At 43.6% G+C, this 19,970-nt stretch overlaps 1 long non-coding RNA gene across 1 annotated transcript in view; it reads right to left on the bottom strand.

The window, feature by feature from the left end:
- The window catches only part of LOC146817178 (uncharacterized), a 153,075-nt gene that overhangs the window by 1,763 nt on the left and 131,342 nt on the right, over positions 1 to 19,970 (bottom strand). Inside the window, exon 4 of the long non-coding RNA XR_014962498.1 lies at positions 14,543 to 14,664. This is a non-coding gene — a long non-coding RNA (uncharacterized LOC146817178). The remainder of the gene's footprint in view (positions 1 to 14,542; positions 14,665 to 19,970) is intronic.

Raw genomic sequence — 19,970 nt, forward strand, 5'->3', positions numbered from 1 at the left:
AATTTCTGGAAGAAATCCGTAGGAGAACACACAGTCTGAACATCGGAAATTACAGTGACTCTTTATGCATCCATGCAAGTCAGAAATTAGAGATTTTTTCAGTAAAACCGAACTGTGGATGGGGACCTGCATAAAATATGTTCAGATTTTATTTTACTGATGCTTTTTCACCTTAATGTCCGTTCAGTATGCTACAAAGGCAAATATGGAAAGAGGTGATAACATTGTATTTATGCCTTGCTCTTTGATAATTTTTGGGTTTTCAAACTTGTGCCATTTGGCACAGTATCTTCAGAAACATTGGTACTTAAACCCAGACTCAGATACTTTTACAACACTTTGCAGGATTGTTATAAGTTAAAGGACGGGGGGAAGTGAAGTTGCTGATAAGTCTTATACTGGATTCTGGATTTCCTTATCCTTTTTCAGAAAAAAAAAGTCTGACTTGAAGATGGCCAAAGATATCGGGCCCCATATTTCGTTGTTGAAGCTGGACGGAGCATCCCACACACACACATAAACATGTGGTAGTTTAGTTGTCTTGGTGGTAGTGAGTGGCAGAAATAGTGACAGTCCAGGAGAGACGAGGCGTTGGCCACTCAGACCATGTAACCTAGTAACACCTATTTCTTGAAGTCATTGGAGATGGAGAGGTGCTGGATCTTTTATTTACTAATTCTAATAAATAATGATTGATTGTTCTGTACCCGTTCTTTGGTCGGACCATTTCAAGATCCATTTTCATATTCAACGTACCTCACTCACTCCACGATCTAGTAAAGATACCATCATGAGTAGACCTTGGAATAAGATCAGCCCTGAATCATTTTTTTGTCACTTTTTCCCTCCTCCCATTGAACTTCTCAATGACCCTAACCAGGCAGCTATCAACTTAGATTTAGCCATCACAACAACTCTTGATACTATTGCCCCCAGTAAATCAAATAGATGTCCCAATATACTGTCCCCGTGGTTCACCTTGGAACTTAAGACCACGAAACTTGCTGTAAGAGCCTGTGAGCGCAAATGGTGGCACACTAAGGATCTCAGTGACAGATTGCATTACAAAAAACTTCATCGCCAATATATGTGCGATATAGCTCTAGCTAAAAAAATCTACCTGGGGAACAGGATAGATCAGGCTTCAAATTCACACAAAGAACTCTATAAAATAGTTAAAGAGTTCTCTAATCCTTTAACTTGCCAACCTGTCACAAACGCGTCTAGGGAATGGGCTGACACCCTTTCGTCTTTTTTTCAAAATAAAATAAATGATATCTACAAATCATTTATTAATTTTTCTATCCCTACCCTATCCTCTGAGTCGTCCATCAACACAGCCATACCCTCCCCCATTACTATCCTAAATCTATTTCGCCCATTTACAGAAGATGAAGTTACACTTACTATGAAAAGAATCAAGTCTGGTTCCCCTATTGATCCAGCTTCTTCTCCAATTTTATCTAAAATTGCGCCTATTTTGATCCCTCACCTGACTAAAATCTTTAATCTTTCACTTGCCCATGCAACGGTACCTTCACATTGGAAAAAAGCCATTGTCAGACCGATCCTGAAGAAGCCCTCTGCCGATCCATCTCAACCTTTAAACTATAGGCCTATTTCCCTTCTCCCGATGTTTGGCAAGATCATGGAATCCTTAATCAACACTCAACTCACTAAACATCTTGAGTCTAATAAACTTTTAGACCCGTCCCAGTCAGGATTTAGGGCGTTCCATAGCACCGAAACTGCCCTACTTGAAATGGTCGATAATATTAGGCTAGCTTTAGATGCTAAACAATCAGCCATTTTAATATTACTCGACCTATCTGCTGCCTTCGACACCATCTCACACAGCATCTTGATTGAACGGCTGAAAGAGGTTGGTGTCGAAGGCTCAGCCTTGGCATGGATTAAAAGCTAAACTCCAAATATAGGGCCTATGGGGCCCTGGTCTCCACGCACATTTGCTCACAGGTGAAAACGTTAGGAAAATTTTAGTATTGTAAACAGACTGTTCTATGTTTAAACAAACTCAATCCAACTTGAGGTGAAAAAATAATAAATGAAATGTCAATTCAATCTGTCATTAGTTATCGCAATTTATTCATTGCAAATGTGTTGATTAGATGTCCATCCTTTTCTTCATACAAATCCAAATCTTAAGAACTTTGCTTTGTAAATGCCCAATGCATTTCGAGCCATGCATTGGGCATTTACAAAGCAAAGTTCTTAAGATTTGGATTTGTATGAAGAAAAGGATGGACATCTAATCAAAACATTTGCAATGAATAAATTGCTATAGCTAATGACAGATTGAATTGACATTTCATTTATTATTTTTTCACCTCAAGTTGGATTGAGTTTATTGTCACCCATGACGTGGATTTATTATTTGTCACTGAGACCTGGGCAGATGCCGGGTCAGGCCCGGATTTCTGCAGCGCTACTCCGGCTGGATATAGTGTCGCCAGACATGACAGGCCTATAGGACGAGGTGGGGGCCTTGCAATTATTTACAAGGATAAATATCGCACCACACTCGATCCTATAAACTCGGTTAACTGTGAATCAGCGGTTTTTGCTATCAGTATTAATCCCAAGCGGGCACTAAAGGGTATAATACTCTATCGACCCCCTGGCCCCCGTAACTCTTTTCTCTCTACCCTCTCTGACCTGAGTGACAATGTCATCTGTTCAGATAAATTTACTATATTGGGAGACTTCAACTTCTTTTTGGAAGATCAGGACAACCCAGACACCGCCCAACTCACGACTGATTTTTCCAATTTTGGACTGCACCAATTAGTCAAGGGTATCACACACCAAGCTGGACACTCCCTTGACGGGCTATTTACTAATGATCCTGACATTACTGTATCAGACATTATTCCAATTACATGGTCAGATCATAGGGCTATTATTTTTCAACTAGATACACGATTTTCTGCCTTGCCGCACCCCAGACCTCGCACTAAGATAGGTACCCGGGCCTGGAAAACTGCAGATCTCCCTCAGATGTTGCATTCCTTGGCCTCCTCCTGTCCTCAGGGAGGAAATAGCTTGTCACCGTCAGCTTCAGAGTTTCAGGACTGGATCCGAAGTGCCGCTGATCTAATGGCCCCAGAGAAATTCACGCAACCCAATAGAGTATCTCCTTCGGCCCCCTGGTATAATGAAGATCTCCGTCTACATCGCCAACATTGTAGGAATTTAGAAAGGCGCTGGAGGAAAGCTTACTGTCCCACAGCTAGACAAACTTATAAAGACGCTCTTATGATTTATAAAAAGGCGATCTTGGCCCGAAAAACAGTTTTTTACTCAGCACAAATCGAGACTGCTGCCAACTCTGCCAGAGAACTTTTCTCCGTCGTCACCACCTTGTCCACCCCCTCCATTGGGCCTGGAGTGGAGCCCTCACAGACTTTCTGCAATGAATTGGCCATCTTTTTTACCACTAAGGTTGCAGATATTTACGCTTCATTTGAAAATGACATCAGAACTGAACATAGAGGTGACAGCAGGAAAGAAGTACTGTCGCACCCTAATCCTGACTCCTTCCCTTGTTTCTCACCTGTTTCACATCAGGACGTGATTAAAATCATCTCCACTATTAAATCAGGCTCCCCCTTGGACCCCTGTCCTCCGTCCGTGATGCAGAAACTCACAGAAGTGATCTCCCTCCCTTTGATGGAAATCTGCAATAATATATTCCTAACAGGCCAATTTCCTAGTATATGGAAGAAGGCTGTTATTAAACCCCTCTTAAAAAAACCTTCCTTAGATCCTACTGCTGTCGCAAGTTACAGACCGATTGCGTGCCTGCCCTTTCCTGCCAAAGTATGCGAATATCTGATGAATCAGCAGCTCTCAGAGTTCGTCGAGACCCACCAACTTCTCGACGAAACGCAGTTTGGGTTCAGGAAAGGGCATGGAACAGAGACTGCCTTGATAAAGGCCTCTGATGAGATCAGGACGATCATGGATCAGGGAGGGGCGGCTGTTCTTATCCTTTTGGATCTGTCAGCAGCCTTTGACACGGTCGACCATGTCACTCTTGTCGACCGTGTCATAGCTCTGGGGATAAATGGTCGGGCCAAGGATCTTATTTCATCCTTCCTGGCAAACCGCACCCAGACAGTAAGGCTCGGAGACTTTTATTCTCCCATCTCTGCACTCCCTTGTGGAGTCCCACAAGGCTCCTCGCTAAGTCCTATGCTTTTCAACATCTATGTAGCGGACTTAGCGAGGATAATAAAGGCCTATGGGATACAGTTAACATCGTACGCAGACGATACCCAGCTGGTGCTGGGTATCCATAAGGATGGCCTTACTGTAGCAGCCAACTTCCAGAAAGCTATGCTCGAGGTCAGTACTTGGATGGCCTTGAATTGCCTCAGGCTTAACTCGGACAAGACCGAGATCATGACCTTTGGAAAACTTTCCCCTGAATGGTCCCTCGGTTGGTGGCCAGAAAAGCTCGGCCATCCACCTGTCCCAGTGGAAAAAGCCAGAAATCTGGGAGTGATTTTTGACAACAAGCTGGTCTTTGACCTCCATATCAATAAGGTTGTGTCATCTTCATTTTACATCTTGAAAAAGATTAAGAAGCTGCTACCATATCTCCCTCCGTCAGCTGGGAAGACTCTGGTCTCTACCTTAGTCTTCTCAAAAATAGATTATGGGAACGCTCTCTTCCTCCATACTCAGAAGCGTGTCATAACGAAGCTGCAATCTATTCAGAACGCGGCTGCTAGGATTCTCCTCAACATCCCTCGCCGCAAATCTACCACCCTTGGTATTCGTCAGCTTCATTGGCTGAGAGTTGAGAGCCGCGTTAAATTCAAGGCCCTCTGTATTGCTTATAAGGCCATACATGGCACTGGACCCAGATTCCTGATCGAAGCTTTTCAGTTCTATACCCCCAGAAGGCAATTAAGATCGGCCAATACCAGCCTTTTGCCGGTGCCACGTACAAGATCAGTCTCCTGGGGTGACAGGCGCTTTCTCGTGGCCACTCCAAAACTTTGGAACCTCTTGCCAATTGCCATTAAAGCCGCTCCGAATCTGATTAGTTTCCGTAGGCTTTTGAAAACATGGTTGTTTAACCAGTGAGAAGACGGTAGGATGATGAACTTTAGTTGCTCCACAGCGCCGAGACACCTTCGGGTATTTGTCGCGCTATAAAAGTTGCGTAAATAAATAAAATAAATAAATAAATAGAACAGTCTGTTTACAATACTAAAATTTTCCTAAGGTTTTCACCTGTGAGCAAATGTGCGTGGAGACCAGGGCCCCATAGGCCCTACATTTGGAGTTTTGCATTTGTAGGGATCCTTGACTGTTGGATGCCACTCTACAGCACGCTATCTTCAAGCACAGGATAACAAGTAAAACATTGTTCTTTTATATGAATTATATTTCAGCGAATGCCTCTACCACCAATTTTGTCGTTCATGGATTAAAAGCTACCTGACGGGTCGGAGCTCTAAGGTCCAGATTGGCAAATTTTCATCAGCCAATCAGGAAGTTGATAAAGGTGTACCCCAGGGCTCTATTTTGAGCCCCACGCTATTTAATCTTTATGTCTCCCCTCTTGCAAGATTGATTAAAGCTTTTGGATTTGAGACCGTGTCTTACGCAGACGACACTCAAATCCTTATCACTTTGGGACCCAATTCCATCAACATCAAACATAGGTTCCAAAAATGCTTGCTAGCAGTAAAAGATTGGATGTCAAACAACTATCTTTTACTCAATGCGGCAAAGACGGAGATTCTGCTTTTTGGAAATGCCTACATGCATTGGTCTGATGAATGGTGGCCAACACCATTGGGTGCCTGTCCTTCTCCTAAGACAGCAGCCCGTAATTTAGGGATAACGCTTGACAATAAGCTTACCTTAGCAGATCATATTAATAACATCTCTCACACCAGCTTTGGACTCATGCGTAATCTAAAGAAAATTTTCAAGTGGATCCCTCTTTCCTCTCGTCTGCCTTTAATCCAGGGACTAATTATTAGTCGCCTGGATTACGGCAATGCCCTTTTCGCCTCTATAAACGAGAACCTCCTTAACAAACTCCAGGTCCTTCAAAATACTGCAGCCAGAATGGCTCTAGATTTACCTACTCGCACCTCTTCTACCCCCTGCTTGAAGGCGCTTCATTGGCTCCCCATTAAAAAACGAATTACGTTTAAAATGTGCTGTCTAGTCCATAAATCTTTGAACGGCAATGGCCCAGCCTATCTAGCTAACAAACTGACAGAATATCGTCCGGCCAGAATACTTAGATCCTCCAGCTTGCACCTTCTAGCGGTTCCCAAAGTGCGAACTGTCAGAAACGGAGATAGATCCTTTTCCAAACTCGCTCCCGAAAGCTGGAATGCTCTTCCACTTCACATTAGACTGGAACCCAGCCATCAGAAATTTCGCAAACTCTTGAAAACATGGCTTTTCTAAACCGGCGTGTCTTATTCTTAACATCTGAGTAACTGCTGGCGCTATGAGACCTTCGGGTGATATACGCGCCTTACAAATACCAATACATAGACATAGACATAGACATAGTGCTTGCTGTCTACTGTAGGGCAGACAGGACTGGTGATACTTTATTACAATGAGCATGTACGTTTCTGATAAACATTCCTATTGTAGAAATGCCACTGGTCAGTTGCCTGATGAGGATCAATTTGGGAAAAAGGGGGGTGGTGATGGACAGAGTTTCTGAATGATGCAGAATACTCTTACCAAGTCAAGAGATCATGGTTTTAATCCATCACCGTTTTTTAGCTCACTGCACCATCCCAGCTCAGAACCCGGCTACATGCAAATTAGTCTGTACCTGTCCCAGTGCATGATGGGAACAGGGCAAACCAAACTACCAAGCCAATTCTTATACTGGGAAGGAAACAAGCTTCCGGGGACCGGTTTCTGGCATCACAGCCTTCGTCAGCCCGGCTTGCCTGAATCCTGATGGTGCAATGAGCAAGGGACTCACGTCTGAGCATACCCTCCCACACTGAGTGTGGATAAAATCGATTTGGGAAAAAGGGGGTGGTGATGGACAGAGTTTCTGAATGATGCAGAATACTCTTACCAAGTCAAGAGATCATGGTTTTAATCCATCACCGTTTTTTAGCTCACTGCACCATCCCAGCTCAGAACCCGGCTACATGCAAATTAGTCTGTACCTGTCCCAGTGCATGATGGGAACAGGGCAAACCAAACTACCAAGCCAATTCTTATACTGGGAAGGAAACAAGCTTCCGGGGACCGGTTTCTGGCATCACAGCCTTCGTCAGCCCGGCTTGCCTGAATCCTGATGGTGCAATGAGCAAGGGACTCACGTCTGAGCATACCCTCCCACACTGAGTGTGGATAAAATCGATTTGGGAAAAAGGGGGTGGTGATGGACAGAGTTTCTGAATGATGCAGAATACTCTTACCAAGTCAAGAGATCATGGTTTTAATCCATCACCGTTTTTTAGCTCACTGCACCATCCCAGCTCAGAACCCGGCTACATGCAAATTAGTCTGTACCTGTCCCAGTGCATGATGGGAACAGGGCAAACCAAACTACCAAGCCAATTCTTATACTGGGAAGGAAACAAGCTTCCGGGGACCGGTTTCTGGCATCACAGCCTTCGTCAGCCCGGCTTGCCTGAATCCTGATGGTGCAATGAGCAAGGGACTCACGTCTGAGCATACCCTCCCACACTGAGTGTGGATAAAATCGATTTGGGAAAAAGGGGGTGGTGATGGACAGAGTTTCTGAATGATGCAGAATACTCTTACCCAGTCAAGAGATCATGGTTTTAATCCATCACCGTTTTTTAGCTCACTGCACCATCCCAGCTCAGAACCCGGCTACATGCAAATTAGTCTGTACCTGTCCCAGTGCATGATGGGAACAGGGCAAACCAAACTACCAAGCCAATTCTTATACTGGGAAGGAAACAAGCTTCCGGGGACCGGTTTCTGGCATCACAGCCTTCGTCAGCCCGGCTTGCCTGAATCCTGATGGTGCAATGAGCAAGGGACTCACGTCTGAGCATACCCTCCCACACTGAGTGTGGATAAAATCGATTTGGGAAAAAGGGGGTGGTGATGGACAGAGTTTCTGAATGATGCAGAATACTCTTACCAAGTCAAGAGATCATGGTTTTAATCCATCACCGTTTTTTAGCTCACTGCACCATCCCAGCTCAGAACCCGGCTACATGCAAATTAGTCTGTACCTGTCCCAGTGCATGATGGGAACAGGGCAAACCAAACTACCAAGCCAATTCTTATACTGGGAAGGAAACAAGCTTCCGGGGACCGGTTTCTGGCATCACAGCCTTCGTCAGCCCGGCTTGCCTGAATCCTGATGGTGCAATGAGCAAGGGACTCACGTCTGAGCATACCCTCCCACACTGAGTGTGGATAAAATCGATTTGGGAAAAAGGGGGTGGTGATGGACAGAGTTTCTGAATGATGCAGAATACTCTTACCAAGTCAAGAGATCATGGTTTTAATCCATCACCGTTTTTTAGCTCACTGCACCATCCCAGCTCAGAACCCGGCTACATGCAAATTAGTCTGTACCTGTCCCAGTGCATGATGGGAACAGGGCAAACCAAACTACCAAGCCAATTCTTATACTGGGAAGGAAACAAGCTTCCGGGGACCGGTTTCTGGCATCACAGCCTTCGTCAGCCCGGCTTGCCTGAATCCTGATGGTGCAATGAGCAAGGGACTCACGTCTGAGCATACCCTCCCACACTGAGTGTGGATAAAATCGATTTGGGAAAAAGGGGGTGGTGATGGACAGAGTTTCTGAATGATGCAGAATACTCTTACCAAGTCAAGAGATCATGGTTTTAATCCATCACCGTTTTTTAGCTCACTGCACCATCCCAGCTCAGAACCCGGCTACATGCAAATTAGTCTGTACCTGTCCCAGTGCATGATGGGAACAGGGCAAACCAAACTACCAAGCCAATTCTTATACTGGGAAGGAAACAAGCTTCCGGGGACCGGTTTCTGGCATCACAGCCTTCGTCAGCCCGGCTTGCCTGAATCCTGATGGTGCAATGAGCAAGGGACTCACGTCTGAGCATACCCTCCCACACTGAGTGTGGATAAAATCGATTTGGGAAAAAGGGGGTGGTGATGGACAGAGTTTCTGAATGATGCAGAATACTCTTACCAAGTCAAGAGATCATGGTTTTAATCCATCACCGTTTTTTAGCTCACTGCACCATCCCAGCTCAGAACCCGGCTACATGCAAATTAGTCTGTACCTGTCCCAGTGCATGATGGGAACAGGGCAAACCAAACTACCAAGCCAATTCTTATACTGGGAAGGAAACAAGCTTCCGGGGACCGGTTTCTGGCATCACAGCCTTCGTCAGCCCGGCTTGCCTGAATCCTGATGGTGCAATGAGCAAGGGACTCACGTCTGAGCATACCCTCCCACACTGAGTGTGGATAAAATCGATTTGGGAAAAAGGGGGTGGTGATGGACAGAGTTTCTGAATGATGCAGAATACTCTTACCAAGTCAAGAGATCATGGTTTTAATCCATCACCGTTTTTTAGCTCACTGCACCATCCCAGCTCAGAACCCGGCTACATGCAAATTAGTCTGTACCTGTCCCAGTGCATGATGGGAACAGGGCAAACCAAACTACCAAGCCAATTCTTATACTGGGAAGGAAACAAGCTTCCGGGGACCGGTTTCTGGCATCACAGCCTTCGTCAGCCCGGCTTGCCTGAATCCTGATGGTGCAATGAGCAAGGGACTCACGTCTGAGCATACCCTCCCACACTGAGTGTGGATAAAATCGATTTGGGAAAAAGGGGGGTGGTGATGGACAGAGTTTCTGAATGATGCAGAATACTCTTACCAAGTCAAGAGATCATGGTTTTAATCCATCACCGTTTTTTAGCTCACTGCACCATCCCAGCTCAGAACCCGGCTACATGCAAATTAGTCTGTACCTGTCCCAGTGCATGATGGGAACAGGGCAAACCAAACTACCAAGCCAATTCTTATACTGGGAAGGAAACAAGCTTCCGGGGACCGGTTTCTGGCATCACAGCCTTCGTCAGCCCGGCTTGCCTGAATCCTGATGGTGCAATGAGCAAGGGACTCACGTCTGAGCATACCCTCCCACACTGAGTGTGGATAAAATCGATTTGGGAAAAAGGGGGTGGTGATGGACAGAGTTTCTGAATGATGCAGAATACTCTTACCAAGTCAAGAGATCATGGTTTTAATCCATCACCGTTTTTTAGCTCACTGCACCATCCCAGCTCAGAACCCGGCTACATGCAAATTAGTCTGTACCTGTCCCAGTGCATGATGGGAACAGGGCAAACCAAACTACCAAGCCAATTCTTATACTGGGAAGGAAACAAGCTTCCGGGGACCGGTTTCTGGCATCACAGCCTTCGTCAGCCCGGCTTGCCTGAATCCTGATGGTGCAATGAGCAAGGGACTCACGTCTGAGCATACCCTCCCACACTGAGTGTGGATAAAATCGATTTGGGAAAAAGGGGGTGGTGATGGACAGAGTTTCTGAATGATGCAGAATACTCTTACCAAGTCAAGAGATCATGGTTTTAATCCATCACCGTTTTTTAGCTCACTGCACCATCCCAGCTCAGAACCCGGCTACATGCAAATTAGTCTGTACCTGTCCCAGTGCATGATGGGAACAGGGCAAACCAAACTACCAAGCCAATTCTTATACTGGGAAGGAAACAAGCTTCCGGGGACCGGTTTCTGGCATCACAGCCTTCGTCAGCCCGGCTTGCCTGAATCCTGATGGTGCAATGAGCAAGGGACTCACGTCCGAGCATACCCTCCCACACTGAGTGTGGATAAAATCGATTTGGGAAAAAGGGGGTGGTGATGGACAGAGTTTCTGAATGATGCAGAATACTCTTACCAAGTCAAGAGATCATGGTTTTAATCCATCACCGTTTTTTAGCTCACTGCACCATCCCAGCTCAGAACCCGGCTACATGCAAATTAGTCTGTACCTGTCCCAGTGCATGATGGGAACAGGGCAAACCAAACTACCAAGCCAATTCTTATACTGGGAAGGAAACAAGCTTCCGGGGACCGGTTTCTGGCATCACAGCCTTCGTCAGCCCGGCTTGCCTGAATCCTGATGGTGCAATGAGCAAGGGACTCACGTCTGAGCATACCCTCCCACACTGAGTGTGGATAAAATCGATTTGGGAAAAAGGGGGTGGTGATGGACAGAGTTTCTGAATGATGCAGAATACTCTTACCAAGTCAAGAGATCATGGTTTTAATCCATCACCGTTTTTTAGCTCACTGCACCATCCCAGCTCAGAACCCGGCTACATGCAAATTAGTCTGTACCTGTCCCAGTGCATGATGGGAACAGGGCAAACCAAACTACCAAGCCAATTCTTATACTGGGAAGGAAACAAGCTTCCGGGGACCGGTTTCTGGCATCACAGCCTTCGTCAGCCCGGCTTGCCTGAATCCTGATGGTGCAATGAGCAAGGGACTCACGTCTGAGCATACCCTCCCACACTGAGTGTGGATAAAATCGATTTGGGAAAAAGGGGGTGGTGATGGACAGAGTTTCTGAATGATGCAGAATACTCTTACCAAGTCAAGAGATCATGGTTTTAATCCATCACCGTTTTTTAGCTCTTTTGTACCGCTTTGATGAGGATCAAGGCTGAGATAACTTCAGATCATTTAGCCAACAAAGTGCGAATGCTTCCCAAGGATCTGTGTTTTCTGTTTGGATAGCAGGGGCCAGAGAGCTAAAGAAAAATTGCCCATAGTGGGAACATTATTCCTGTTCATGACTGGTTGGAAGATCATCTGAAAATAAAATTACCTTAAAATCAAACCCGAATTTGACACCATCACATGGCTCTTTGGGTCAACAAAGTTATTGTATTGCGTAATACAACATGCTGATGGTCTCCACTAAAGGTACAAATAGGTCACTGTCTCCATATAATGAATACATTTGCCACAATAAAAATACGAGTAACACAAAAGAGAAGATTCAAATTATATATAGGGAAATAATTTAGAAACTCTTGGCTAAAGTCCTCTACAAAATATGAAACATGACTAAAGGAAAACTTGAATTGACCGGCTTGTTCAACTTATAAATGGAAGGAGTGATTTTTCGTATCAGTGCCCCCAGCACTATCCCTTTATTGACATTACAAAATTGAGTCTTGATCGTAAGAAGAATCTGGGACTATTGACCTACTTGATATTTCCTTGTTATGTACTAATATTTGAATATATTAATTTAAAGACTAAAAATGGTGTTGAAGGGATGAGTGGAAAATATTCACCTCCTCATAAGCTGTAATTCATTTAAAGCCCAAATATAAATTGACTGCTGTCTTTCCTGCTGTTTCTTTGGTAACTAGCTATTGTTCATTCAAATGTTCCCTATAAGCTTGGTGACAGGCCACACTTCAATGCTAAAAATGAAAAAGCCCCTGACTTCTCATATCTAATGCATCTTTCAAAGGTCGCAAGGGCATTGTACTGCGGAAATTGCACGTTATATGTATGTTCATCCTTCGCAAATTGAACCTTTATAACATAAAGCACTAAGGGGCATATCATCAAGGCCATGCGATAATTATCGCTCAGCGCTCTTTGCGCGAGGATAATTATCGCTGGCCAACTCTGAATTTTATCGCGAAGCTAGTGTGCTATCAGCAACGCTTATCTCCAAGCGATAAAATTCAGAGCGCAAGCTGTCAATTGTGCGATTATCGCTGGAAATACAGCGATAATCACACAAGGTTTGGCAAAAGCTTGCTGATAGGGCAAGGCATACTTAGCCATGATATCCACCTTACATAGGATATCATGGCTAAGTCAGTCTTGAAGCAGGCGTAAGGAAAGTAACAATAACAGAGGTTATCGCTACTTTGCTTGTCGCTCTGGAGGTTAGCGTGCCCATTGATAAGCGACATTTCTCCTGTTATGTCAGGGCAGGAACGCCCACTTTGCATCTCATTAGAGATGCAAATATGGGTGTTGGGGGAAAGGGCGATAATGCAAGGATTCACGCGATAGCGTGACCTTGCTGATTAGGCGATAAAATTATCGCCGCTTTCCGTCCAAAAAAGGACGCTAAAGCGGCGAAGATTTTATCGCCGGGGCTTGATGATATGCCCCTAAGTGAGGGGCGTTGTCAAAGTCTGCCTGGCTTGGAAACAATTGAATACAACTGACCTCCCTACAGCATGGCAAGACATCATGTCGTTTAAAAGTGTCGCCATTGACAAAGGGGCCGGGTAGCAACTTTTTGTCATCTCGGGTCAAGGACTTCCCTGTGGTTTTGATTTTATGCAACATTACATTCCCTTGACATGGAAAACCTTTCTAATGTTTTATTTTTGTCATCCAGCGATATTCCTTTTCAATAAAGGATATGACTCAATAATATACATATTAGCAAAGACATGTTCTTACGCTATAATTCTAGCATATATTTGATGAAGGCTTAGAAATCAAATGCAAGTGTAGTGCTCGACAAGGACTTTTGGACGTATTTTTACACACTATAAATTCTCATGTCGTGTAAACGTAGCCCCACCATTTCGAGCCTCAATCTATTTTATACATAGCAGCTACTGCAGCGACGAGTGCAACTCTATTTACTTTCTAAAAAAAATGGCTTTTCTTTCAGTGGAGTAAAGATGGAACCCTTACATTTCACTTTCTGGAAATCAGCACTTCTCTACATTGTTTTGTCCCAGAGGAGGGGCTCACCCTTTTCTAGGTTACAGTTCATGGTGCACTGTTGTGTCAATCAAACAACAGACGCTTTGGCCCTTTTTATTTAACCCTCTTTAAAGTTCTTACATTTTTGTGAAGCTTTCCAGGCATCATAGGCGTCCAACAACCAGGGTTTGACTGGCTGTAGCAGGCACCACGAATTTCTCCTGAAAGCTGGCGTGAAGGCCGGTTTTTGACAGCCTCCAGGGGGCGTTAGTGGAAGCAGACCTGGGTAGCCAGTCATTGCTTTCACACTATAATTAATGTGCGCCATAGGAAAAGCAGCTTCATCAGGCAGCTCAAGACCATTATAATAAAAACGTGTTCGTGTCCGAGTGGTGCAATAATACGATTGCGCAAATGAATCAACAAACATCCCATTTCCGTTCACCATCATGCACCTGCTAATATTTCTGGAGAAGTGCGAGAGAGGCATGATGAAAACAGAGCCGGGGACGAAGCTTAAGTACCTTCTCGCTTCGCTCACTTCCTCAACAAAATACATCAACAGGTACTGGCAATGCCAAAGGGTCTGGTTTAAAGGAATGTTGTATGGTAGTGTGAAGAATTACAGTTCATGTGTGTACCCCTGAAACTTCAAGCTCAATGCAGCTGGATAAATAGGCAAAATGATCACAGCTGTGTGGAAGGCAAGCATTTTTTGTGGAAGCACACGTATGCCCAGTTTAAACATGCTACTGGCTTCCAATATATGTGCAGAGCCAAAACGCCTCTCCTGGTGACTCACATAATTGTCTGGTGACAGCTGTACTGTCAAGCAAGACCATAAAGGGTGAGTACTAGCAGCCTGCAGCAGGGTCTTTTATAGGGACGGGCGAATGCTGCAGTGATACTCGTTAACTCTTCACTCTGAAATGAAGAAAAAAAAAGATTAGGAAACCCACTGTACTGATGGCAGTATATATGGAATATATTACTGGCACCTTTTTAATAAAAACACATTTCACAGCAGATCCTGGTTAAGTGAGAAACATTTTCCCCAACATCCCTCAGTGCATCCCTTTAGCTGGAATTTCTGCATGTGGGACTAACTTTCACATCTACTTATAAATCTCTTTCTACAAAAGGGGGGGGTCCAAGGGAAAGGTTTAAAGACCAAGACAGTATATAATCCCCAAGTCAACATATAATATATACAAAAGTACTGTCGGTCTACTGTTCAATATGGCTAAAAAACGAATGCACTAGAGATACAAAAGCTTAACAAAATGGTGTGTGCTCAAAAAAGATTGAGTTCCCATCACCCACCAACGGTGGCTTGCTTCATCATCTGGGAACACTGGGAACTGTCATGAATACCACGCACATCTGAACAGATGGTGGTTAAACAGTTGTCCCCAGAGTGAGTGTAAGTATGCTTCTTTTCTTGTCACACTTATGATGATGATTTGAAGGATGATGATTGCAGTGCAAGAAGTGGTGAGAAAATTGGTGAAAAAAAGTGCTACTAAAAATGGCTACCAAGATCCAATTACTTTTATTCTGACGCTGCCTTGGTGTCAATTAAAACAGTGCAAACACAGCTTTAACAAATAACTGTTTGATGTCTGGGTCTACATGTTTCGGCTAACGGATAATGAAATCCTAGCTCTCATCAGGACCTAAAGTTGATGCTACTGCAAAAAAGTGCTAGTGTGTAAAAGCAATCAACAACATCTAGGTTATTAATAATACAACCTGGATGGTCTTGTGAATCCCCAGGGGACTGCTACAAGCAGTGACGTATATAAATACCCGGCTTGTCACGGGTACGCACCTCGCCTCACCTGGCATCCGCTCAGGAATTTGAGGCACCGCTCTGTCCGCCGGTACCCCTCTCTAGAAATGAGCTGGAAGGGGAGGTGATGGGAACTCAATCTTTTTTGAGCACACACCATTTTGTTAAGCTTTTGTATCTCTGGTGCATTCATTTTTGAGCCATATTGAACAGTAGACCAACATTACTTTTGTATATACTAACTTTCACATCTTCATTCTGCGATACTTCTTGAAGGGGCCAAGATGTGTCATTTTAGGTGCACTTTTGGCTGATGCGTATTCTCTATTTCAAAGCACATACCATGTAATATTTCTCGTTTTTCGTGTTATAATTTAAACCACTTTTTGCTCATTACCTCCATCCTTTATAGCAAAGGTAAACAATCAGTGCAAGTTACAAGGCTGCAGAAAATACAGTTTTAGAGAATATTACAAGGAACTTCTGCTTGATGTGCACATGTAGTTTTTTTGTTTGTTTTTGCTTTAATATTTGAATTGGTGCAAGACAGATTGGAATAACATCCATGTGGTCTCAAGGACAGTGCATTAATCTATCAACAGCTGTTAAAAAAGTAATTCACTTTATGTTGATAGGCAACACGTTGTCACTGGAAATCATATCTTCAGGTTTTTTTAAAGGATAGGTTCATATTCTTGGAAACAGTAATTCCATTTACATTTCTAAAGCATTATCAATCAGGTGGGTCAAAGGGAAGGATTGTTTTTCTGTGGTGACAAAAAGTTTCAGTGTAGGTGTAACACTTGATGTTTAACAGGACTAGGGTATTTTGGATTTAATGGTTTGGGTTTGATGCACCAGAATCAGTTTTTATTTTTTTTTATTGAGATCCATCAAAAATGTATAAATTCATCCAGATAACACAATACAAATATTAAATAATAAAACCATTCGCAAAAGCCCTGTTGATCACATAAAGTCAGATAAAAAACAGTATTAGAAATGGGAGTCTCCAGTTGGCAAGGTCCTGCACCTTTGTCCAAATAGGGACCCTTCTTCCTAGTCAGGGTAAGGGAGTTACACCCTCTTCTCCGGCAATGCGAGGCGCTTCGTGTTGTGAAGCGGCAGCGGCAGTTCAGCGACACGCTTCTGGTTCTTGAGTCGCGCTTCCAGCTCCTTGCGACATGCAAGTCCTCAAAAAGTCCAGCACAACTGCAGGCTCTCTTGGGGAGCTGGTGGGTGAAGTCTGTTATCCCTGAGACTTCAGCAGGAGGCAAGCTCTTTTTCAAGCCCTTGGAGATCCTTCACAAGTTGAATGAAAATGCACACAAAGTCCTTTCTCCTTTCTTTGGCAGTCAGGCAACCACTGCAGGCCAATCCCCCAAGCAGCACTTCAGTTTAGGGATAGTCTCTCCTCAGTTTCTTCTGGTTCTACTCCTCAGCAAAGGTTTCTTCTTGTTTCCCAAAGTGATCTAAAGTTCTTGGGTTTGGGTCCTAATATTTATACCAAGTTTCTCTTTGTTCTCTGAAGGTAGAGAGGCCTTTGCCTAGTCCAAACCAGTTCTGGTCAGTCCTGGAGCACTTTGTTTTCATGACTCCTTCTTTCCTTTCAGAGTGCAGGGCAGAGACATCAGACACACCACAGGAGGTGAAGCCAGCATTGTGGAGGGAAGGCACAGCCCTATTCAGGTCCCAGGTGCAACTCCTCCCATCCATCTAGATGCAGATCTCTCGCTTCAGCCCTGTGCTGACTCACCCTGTCTCCTGGAATCCCCCTGCCCCTGTCACTCAAACTCCAGACGAGGGATACACAACCTAGCAGAGGCAGGTTTGGATGGTTAGACAAGAAAATACCTACTTTCTAAAAGTGGTATTTTGAAACACAGAATGTTAAAACCATCTTCACTAAAAGATGTATTTTATCATTCTGAGTTCAGGCATACTAAACTCGAATTTCCACCATGTTCCCTGGGTCAGTTAGGATTATAGAATGTAATAATCAAACTGCCCATTCTGGCCTATGGGGAGCAGGCAGACTTGCAATAGTGAAAAACGAAGTAGGCTGTTATTCACTATCAGGACATGCAACACACACCAGGGCATGTCCTACCTTTCACATACAACGCACCCTGCCCACAGGGGTACCTTGGGCCTACCTTAGGGGTGACTAACATGTAGAAAGGGGAAGGTTTAGGGACTGGCAAGTGGGTGCACTTACCAAGTCGACATGGCAGCCCCAGGCTGCATACAGGCTCTTCACTGGCAGGCCAGAGTTACACTTTACAGGCTGTTTGCGTGGGTGGCACAATCCAGTGCTGCAGCCCACCAACAGCATTTTATTTATGGGCCCTGGCACGCACAGTGCACTTTACTAGGGATTGACACATAAATCAAATAGGCCCATCATGGAAACACCAATCCATAACACATTTTCCACAGGAGCACTTGCACTTTACCACTGATCAGCAGTGAGAAAAGTGCGCAGAATCATTACACCAGCCAAAACAGAGACAAAACCGGGAAGTCAGAAAGCAAAAACTCAGGGGAAACACGCAAAAAGATGCCAAGTCTAACAAACATGTTACATAACCTTGAATTAAACAAGACATTAGAGATCAGGTAGAGTAACCTTACACCAATAACTTAGTTGTAACCAAGTTGCCCGTAAAGCAGTAAAATATAAATCCAGGTAAAACTGAAAGTATTGTCAAATTTAAGGCAGCCAATGATGTTTTGATGTACTAAAGATTAAATGCAGCGTCACCTGCCAGATCTAAAACTAGCTAAAGTGTCCATAGTGCATTACGTCCAATAAATGATAGGAAAATATTAACAAATCATAATCAATATTTTTTGTCGTAATGGCTTAAACCATTTTTTCTTTTTTTTCCTTCTCTCCTACCCTTACTTCCCCCTTTTCTTAAAAAAAAAAAGATAGCACAATGTCAATAATGCAATTAAGGGCTGTAAGGTAAGTGACGAAAGTGAAATCAAAGTGCAAGCACGTATACAAATATGGCAACACATATGGCATTCATGAACCTTTCTTTATAATAGGACAAATGTTAAGCTCTAATTTAAATTACAAAAAATTTCAGTCGAAATGGGCTGCCCAGATTTTTTCAAACTTCTTAATCCCTCCAATCCGCAATGCATGCAAGCGCTCACTGTTCCTAACCTGTTTCATTTTCAGAACCCAATCACATTTTGTTGGAACCAGGTCTGAATGCCATCTCTGAAGCAAGAGTGACCTGGCAACCGCCATTGCAATATAAAGAAACTTAACTAAATTATCAGAAAAGATGTAACAAAGGGTCATAGCCAAGGACTTTCAGCCAATTATTGGAGTCTAGTATGATGAAACATTCAGCCTCCAGATGGCGAAAAATCTCATTCCAGAACCCCTCAATTAAAGGGCACTGTGATACAATATGCGTCCAATTGGCTATTGGATGATTTAAGCAGCGAAAACACTGACCGGATTGGCTGGGGTAAACCTTGGATAAAAAATGTAGGGTTTTATATAGAAACCATTTATTGAAAAATAGCATCTTGCGCCAATTTTCTCCCTTTAGTGGTGTAAAGTTAAGTTTATTTAATTCAGACCACATACTTGCACTGACCTCCAAACCTTCGTGATTTTCCCATTTTGTTAATGCTTTCTCGGGGAGATCAGACCCCTGATAGGGGCTAAGATTATTTTCCCCTCACCAGGTTTCCTAACTTTGATTTCTTCGAAAAGAACATATGACAGATTTCTACGTTAATTAATCTGTATCAGATCCAGATTGTTAAGAAACCTGATCAGAATATTAAATTACCCAACAAGAAGGAAATCATTCGGAATTAGCTCATATATTTCCGAAATATTCACCCACCTTTCGAACCTAACAAAATCTGAGATTTTCAGAAAACCGGTCTTCACCCATTTTTTACTAATTTCCATCAATTCTCCAGCTCCAAAATACTGAGGTGAGGTCGGATAGTGGAGTTAAAGAATTAATAACTGGAATTGTACATCGCCTAGAAAAATCTTGACGTTTTTAAAAAAACACACTGCATGCACTTATAACGCACTGATTTAGGGGATTTCGTGATTTTCATTGGACAGCATATCTGATGTTCTTTACAGATTAAATTCATAAAACAATTTACAAATAAAACTGAATTGAAAACTGACTTAAATTTAGACACATATTGTGCAAAATATGCCGAATAATAATCCCTGAGATTCGGGAGGTCTAACCGGCCATTCTCCACCACCTCATATAAAGTGCTTAGTGCAATTCAGGGAGTTTTCTTTCCCCAAAGAAAGAATGTAAACATGGACTCGAATAGGGCAAAAAAAGGTGCTAATAAAACACACGAATTGCCGAGAATCAAAAATAAAATAAAAAAAATAGCGGGAGCACTGACATCTTAATCAGTGAAACCCTGC

The sequence above is a fragment of the Triturus cristatus genome, chromosome 6 (genome assembly GCF_964204655.1).
Source record: "Triturus cristatus chromosome 6, aTriCri1.1, whole genome shotgun sequence".
Classification (NCBI taxonomy): Eukaryota; Metazoa; Chordata; class Amphibia; order Caudata; family Salamandridae; genus Triturus; species Triturus cristatus.